This window comes from Heptranchias perlo, chromosome 21, assembly GCF_035084215.1.
Source record: "Heptranchias perlo isolate sHepPer1 chromosome 21, sHepPer1.hap1, whole genome shotgun sequence".
Classification (NCBI taxonomy): domain Eukaryota; kingdom Metazoa; phylum Chordata; class Chondrichthyes; order Hexanchiformes; family Hexanchidae; genus Heptranchias; species Heptranchias perlo.
In genome coordinates, this window is record NC_090345.1 from 90,418 (window position 1) to 98,718 (window position 8,301).

An 8,301-nucleotide genomic window follows, 5' to 3' on the forward strand; every position below is an offset into this window, starting at 1 on the left:
ATTTGCTCCTCTATCTCCTTCCCACTATTTGGTGGCCTATAGAATACACCCAGCAGCGTAATAGCTCCTTAATTGTCCCTTAATTCTAACCAAATAGATTCTACCTTTGAACCCTTCAGTACATCATCCCTTTCTGGTGCTGTAACAGTATCTTTAATCAATACTGCCACCCCCCACTCCTTTCTTTCCTTCCCTATCTTTCCTGAATACCTTGTAGCCAGGAATATTAAGTTCCCAATCCTCACCTTCTTTGAGCCAGGTCTCTGTTATTGCCACTTTATCATAGTCCCATGTGGCGACTTATTGACCACATTATGTGCATTTCCACACATGCACTCCAAACCCGTCTTAGTCTGCCTCACGTTTGCCCCCTTTCTGATCCCTCCTATTTCTGAAGTACTCTTTATTCTAATGCTGTTTGTCTCTCCCAGTCCTCTGTGAACATAAGAACAATAAGAACATAAGAAATAGGAGCAGTAGTAGGCCATAAGGCCCCTCAAGCCTGCTCCGCCACTCAATCAGATCATGGCTGATCTGCGATCTCAACTCCACTAGATCCCTAGATTCCCCTAGATTCCAAAAATCTATCCATCTCAGCCTTGAATATATTCAATGACTCAGCATCCACAGCCCTCTGGGGTAGAGAATTCCAAAGATTCACAACCCTCAGTGAAGAAATTCCTCCTCATCTCAGTCTTGAATGGCCGACCCCTTTATCCTGCGACTGTGCCCCCTAGTTCAAGACTCTCTAGCCAGGGGAAACAATCTCTCAGCGTCTACCTGTCAAGCCCCCTCATAATCTTATATGTTTCAATCAGATCAGCTTTCATTCTTCTAAACTCCAGAGAGTACAGGCCCAATCGACTCAACTTCTCTTGATAGGACAACCCTCTCATCCCAGGAATTAATCTAGTGAACCTTCGTTGCACCGCCTCTAAGGCAAGTATATCCTTCCTTAGATAAGGAGACCAAAACTGTACACAGTACTCCAGGTGAGGTCTCACTAAAGCCCTGTACAACTGTAGTAAGACTTCCTTACTCTTGTACTCCAACCCCCTTGCAATAAAGGCCAACATGCCATTTGCTTTCCTAACTGCCTGCTGTATCTGCATACTAACTTTTTGTGTTTCCTGTATGAGGACACCCAAGTCTCTCTGGACACCAACATTTAATAGTTTCTCACCATTTTCTGCGATTTTTGGAGCCCCTCCTCCCCAACACAACTGCACCACCATCCTAAAATCGGCCGCATTATACGTACTGCACATTTCACTCCCTACCCATTACACACACTGCACATTTTACACCCCAGCCATGATACACAAACCACCTTCTATGCTCCACCCATTACAAGCACTGCATATTTTGTGTCATGCCTATTACATGCACTGCACATTTTTCGAGCCATCCATTATACACATTGCACCTTTTACATCCCACCCATTAAGCATCACACATTCTACACCCCACCAATTATACATGCTGCATATTTTATGCACCACCTATTACATGCACTATATATTTTACACCACACCCGTTATACGCTCTGCATATTTCACACCGACTCATTATACATACTGCACATTTTACGCCACATCGATTAGACACCCTGCATATTTTATGCCGCATCCATTATACATACTGCACATTTTACACCCACCCATTATACGTACTGCACATTTTACACCCCACCCATTATACGTACTGCACATTTTACACCCCTCCCATTATACGTACTGCACATTTTACGCCCCACCCATTATACGTACTGCACATTTTACGCCCCACCCATTATATGTTCCGCACATTTTTTTTTTATTCGTTCACGGGATGTGGGCGTCGCTGGCAAGGCCAGCATTTATTGCCCATCCATAATTGCCCTCGAGAAGGTGGTGGTGAGCCGCCTTCTTGAACCGCTGCAGTCCGTGTGGTGAAGGTTCTCCCACAGTGCTGTTAGGAAGGGAGTTCCAGGATTTTGACCCAGCGACAATGAAGGAACGGCGATATATGTCCAAGTCGGGATGGTGTGTGACTTGGAGGGGAACGTGCAGGTGGTGTTGTTTCCATGCGCCTGCTGCTCTTGTCCTTCTAGGTGGTAGAGGTCGCTGGTTTGGGAGGTGCTGTCGAAGAAGCCTTGGCGAGTTGCTGCAGTGCATCCTGTGGATGGTGCACACTGCAGCCACAGTGCGCCGGTGGTGAAGGGAGTGAATGTTTAGGGTGGTGGATGGGGTGCCAATCAAGCGGGCTGCTTTATCTTGGTTGGTGTCGAGCTTCTTGAGTGTTGTTGGAGCTGCACTCATCCAGGCAAGTGGAGAGTATTCCATCACACTCCTGACTTGTGCCTTGCAGATGGTGGAAAGGCTTTGGGGAGTCAGGAGGTGAGTCACTCGCCGCAGAATTTTTTGCCCCACACATGATACGTATTGCACATTTTACACCCCACCCATTATACGTACTGCACATTTTACACCCCACCCATTACATGCGCTGCATATTTTATGCCCCACCGATTATACGTACTGCACATTTTACACCCCACCCACCACGCACACTGCATATTTTATGGTCTACCCATTGTACACACTGCAAATATTATGCCCTACCTATTATAAGCACTCCACTTTTTACGCACCACTCATTATACACACTGCACATTTTATGCCCCACCCATTATATGCACCGCATATTTTTGCCACAGCCATTATACACACTGCACATTTTGTGCTGTACTCAATATACACACTGCACATTTTGTGCTGTACTCAATATACACACTGCACATTTTGTGCTGTACTCAATATACACACTGCACATTTTGTGCTGTACTCAATATACACACTGCACATTTTGTGCTGTACTCAATATACACACTGCACATTTTGTGCTGTACTCAATATACACACTGCACATTTTGTGCTGTACTCAATATACACACTGCACATTTTGTGCTGTACTCAATATACACACTGCACATTTTGTGCTGTACTCAATATACACACTGCACATTTTGTGCTGTACTCAATATACACAATGCACATTTTAAGCCCCACTCATTATACACACTGCATATTTTATGCCACGTCCTTTGAAGACACTGCACATTTTACGTCCCACCCATTATTTGCACTGCACATTTTATGCCATGTGTATTATACAACTGCACATTTTAGGCCCCGTCCATTTATAAGCACTGAATATTTTATGCCCCACCCATTATACACACTGTACATTTTACACCCCCCAATTTACGCATGGAGTATTTTACGCCCATCTATTCTACACATTGCACATTTTACAAACTGCTCATTTTATGCCACACCTATTATACACTCTGCGTATTTTATGCCCCCCCATTATACATACTGCAAGTTTTACACCCCACCCATTGTACACACTGCACATTTTATGCCCATCTAGTCTACGCATTGCACATTTTATGCATCATCCATTAAACGGAGTGCACGTTTTATGCCCCACCCATTATGCACACTGCTCATTTTACTCCTCGTCCATTTTACCACTGTTCCTTTTATGCCTCCGCCCATTATATGCAATGCATATTTTATGCCCCACCCATTATACGTACCACCTGTTTCATACCATGCCCATTATACGCACTGCACATTTTATGCCCGTTGATTATTCACACTGCATATTTTATACCCCGCCCATTTTACACACTGCTCATTTTATGCCTCCGCCCCATTATATGAACCACCTTTTTCATGCCACGCCCATTATACACACTACTCCTTTGAAGCCCCACCCATTAAACTTACCACACATTTTACACCCAGCCCCATTTACACCCCACCTGATTTTCAGTTACTTTGCTTAATAGAAAGGAAAATTGGGCGGGTGTATAATTTGTGGGACATATAGTGGGTGGACGTTTAATAGACCACCAATTTACAGCAAGGACCAAAATTGAAAATTAACCCAAGGCGTTCAGCTGATCCTAATTTCCTGCATTTTGGGAGGCAAACAACTAACCTGAACCCTAACATCAATGCTGTGGGAAGCCCACCTCCCCGATATTCATCCTGCATTAATAAATGACAGAAAGCACAGGCGAGGTGGTACACCTTGAAATCAAAAGGAGCAAGGGTCTATCAAGAGGATGCTGCCATTGCAACAGTAAAGGAGGAGGTAGTAGTGATATTGGAGAGGATAAAAATAAAGAGGAGGTACTTAAAAGATTGGCAGTGCTCAAGGTAGAAAAATCACCCGATCCAGATGGGATACATCCTAGATTACTGATGGAAGCAAGGGTGAAAATTGCAGAGGCTCTGGCCAATCCTCCTTAGATATGGGGATGATACCTGAGGACTGGAGGATTGTAAATTTTACACCCCTGTTCAAAAAAGGGGAGATGGAGAAACCCGGCAATTATAGGCCAGTTAGCCGACAGTTGGTGGTAGGGAAACTCTTAGGGACAATAATCTGTGACAAAATAGATTGGCACTTGGAAAAATATGGGCTAATAAATGAAAGTCAGCATGGATTTGTTAAACGAAAATTGTGTTTGACTAACTTGATTGAGCTCTTTGATGAAGTAACGGAGAGGGTTGATGAGGGTAGTGCGGTTGATGTTGTGTATATGGACTTTTAAAAGGCATTTGATAAAGAACCACATAATAGACTTGTTAGCAAAATTAAAGCCCATGGGATTAAAGGGACAGTGGCAGCATGGATATAAAATTGGATAGGGGACAGAAAGCAGAGAGTAATGGTGAACGGTTATTTTTCAGACTGGAAGAAGATATACAATGGTGGCCTGGATTTGGGTATAGAGGGTATAATTTCAAAGTTTTCCGATGAAATGAAACTTGGAAATGTAGTAATTAATATGGAGGATAGTAACAGACTTCAGGAGGACAGAGACAGACTGGTGAAATGGGCAGAAATATGACAGATGACATTTAATGCAGAGAAGTGTGAAGTGATACATTTTGGTAGGAAGAATGAGGAGAGGCAATATAAACTAAAGGGTACAATTTTAAAGGGGGTGCAGGAACAGAGAGACCTGGAGGTGCACATGCAAAATTGGATAAGGGACAGAAAGCAGAGAGTAATGGTGAATGGTTATTTTTCAGACTGGAGGGAGATATGCAATGGTGACCTGGACTTGGGTACAGAGGGTATAATTTCAAAGTTTTGAAGGTGGAAGGACAAGTTGAGAAGGCTGTTAAAAAAGCATATTGGATCCTGGGTTTTATTAATAGAGGCATAGAGTACAAAAGCAAGGAAGTTATGCTGAACCTTTATAAAACACTGGCAAGGCCTCAGCTGGAGTATTGTGTTCAATTCTGGGCACCACACTTTAGGAAGGATGTCAAGGCCTTAGAGAGGGTGCAGAAGTTCCTGGCTAGAGAGTCTAGAACTAGGGGCATAATCGTAGGATACAGGGTCAGCCATTCAAAACTGAGATGAGGAGGAATTTCTTCACGCAGAGGGTTGTGAATCTTTGGAATTCTTTACCCCAGAGGCCTGTGGATGCTCAGTCGTTGAATATTTTCAAGGCTGAGATTGATAGATTTTTGGACTCTAGGGGAATCGAGGGATATGGGGATAGGGCAGGAAAGTGGAGTTGAGTTCGAAGATCAGCCATGATCTGATTGAATGGCAGAGCAGGCTCGAGGGGCCTACTCTTGCTTCTATTTCTTATGTTCTTATGATCTTATGTTCTATGAGATTTACTAGAATTGTACAAGGGATGAGGGACTTCAGTTGTGTGGAGAGACTGGAGAAGCTGGTGTTGTTCTCCTTAGAGCAGAGAAGGTTAAGGGGAGATTTGATAGAGGTGTTCAAAATCATGAACGGTTTTAACAGAGTAAATAAGGAGAAACTGTTTCCAATGACAGAAGGGTTGGTAACCAGAGGACACAGATTGACGGTGATTGGCAGAAGAGTCAGAGGCGCATGAGGAAACATATTTTTACGCAGCGAGTTGTTCTGATCTGGAATGCGCTGCCTGAAAGGGCGGTGGAAGCAGATTCAATAATAACTTTCAAAAGGGAATTAGATAAATACTTGAAGGGAAAAAATTTACAGGGTTATGGGGAAAAAGCAGGGGAGTGGGACTGATTGGATAGCTCTTTCAAAGAGCCAGCACAGGCACAATGGGCCTAATGGCCACCTCCTGTGCTGTACCTACTATGATACTATGATATCAAATAAAAAATCATTGAAATGACAGCACAGCAAGAGGCCATTTGACCCATAGATCCTGAGCTGGTGCCAATATTCAGCCCATTGGCCCAATGCAGGACAGGGAGAGCTTGAGATAAGTGTTGGCTGGTCACACCTGGAGATTTGATCCCAGTCCCTAGCTGCTCCACTCAAACACCGTCTGCAAATTACTTATCTCATGAAACAATCAATTTAGAACAAGTTTTTGTAAACAATATAATTGCAACCTAACATAAAGTTTCAATCAGCAAAATCGTGGCTCTGTGTTTAGTGTGAAACTGAATTCGTGAATCAAAAGGAGAGTTTTATTCCACATTAATCATATGGAATCTTGAATCTATTCCCACTTGGACAGTGGTCTGTAAGAGTGAGACTTTCCGTGTGTTGTGGGTTTCGGGCTGTCACCTCCCCCATACAAATAAAACAGATCAAGGGCGGGTCGGTGTCATGTTTGTTCAGATTATTCTATCTAATCCCAGTGGATGTGGAGCGCGGTCCCACCTCAGTATAAATAAGGGCTCCTTTTAGTGTGTCCCAGACTGTCAGTCACAGCCTCACCTCTCACAGAGAATGCACCGACAAAAACTGATTCACCAATTGGATCTCATTTACTATCCCATTCTTGCAGCTGTTGGTGTTCCTGGTAAGTCACCAGAACAGTTAAGGTGTACGTGAATCGGTGTGTAACTGAGCTTCTGTGTGTTCAATAATACCATGTTTGTCCTGATCTGTTTGCCAAACAATCACCTATTCAGCGAGATAGATTCTGTGGTTGGTGTGTACTCAGTTTACACTATTTACTTCCTCGCGTGCCCTTATTAAGAGATGAAATTCTCTGAACCCGCACCCAATGTTGTTGCTGATTTTTCAGCTTGATTGAAGCTTTTAAAATCAGGAGCGAGGCTGAAGATCAGGATGTTGAAGTGTCTCTGGATGTTTCATTGTAGAGAGTGGAACAGGATGTTTCAGAGCAAATCCCACCCACCCCTTTCCGTAGCTTTTGTTTCAAAGGGATCAGGTGAACCGTCACCTCTCTCCCTCTCTGTCTTTGTGGAATTCTTTCTGGATGATTGAGAGATGCTTTTATTTTTAGAAGGTATTGTCGGATAGCTGAAGGGTTCCAGACAGTGGTATGTGCAATGGGTCTGAGAGCGTCTGATTCTAGACAGCAAGACTACTCCGGCCAATAAATTTCAAATGTTGGAGCACAGATTCAGAGCCCACTCCCCAATTGGGCCAAATTTTGCTGTCAAAGTAACGGTGAGGCTAATGGCACTCACTGTTATTTATGCACAAATTGCACAGCAACTTCAGGCGTGGTTAAATATGGAAATCCAAAAGTTGCTGTCCGAGATGCGTCTCTCCGCCGTTAGCTTCACGAAAATGGCATCTCACCGTCTGCCTCACCGTTGAAATGCATTGTCTGGCATGAAATTGCTGTATTTTCGCGGTAGATACAAACTAAACTCGCCACAGAAAGTTAAGGCTTGTCCATTTCAGTCTAAGTAACCTTTTAATGGTGTGATAAGTGTTAATTACTGACACTCTGGCACTGAAAATTAACTATTACAGGTGTGGAGTCTCATTCCTTCAGCTTTTAATTGTTGGAGATTTAAAAAAAATTTTAATTAACTTTTTTTCCATTTCCTTTCTGTCTCTCTTTTCTCTGTCTCTTAAACCAATCTTTCTTTCCCTCTCTTTATTTCTCTTTCTGCACCTGATTTGACATTGAATTCACCCTCTCGAATTTACACTTGCTTCTCAGTCCTTGGCTGTTTATTTCTCAATCCCTCAATCTGATTGGTTAAGGAGATATCCTGTTCATAGAATCATAGAAATTTACGGCATAGAAGGAGGCCATTTGGCCCATCATGTCTGAGCCAGCCGATGAAGTGCCATCCAGCCGAATCCCACTTTCCAACTCTTGGTCCGTAGCTTTGTAGGTTACGGCACTTCAGGTGCACATCCAGGTACTTTTTAAAAGCAATGAAGGTTTCTGCCTCCATCATCCTTTCAGGCAGTGAGTTCCAGACCCCCACCACCCTCTGGGTGAAAAGAAATTCTCCTCAGCTCCCCTTTAATCCTTCTACCAATCACTTTAAATCAATG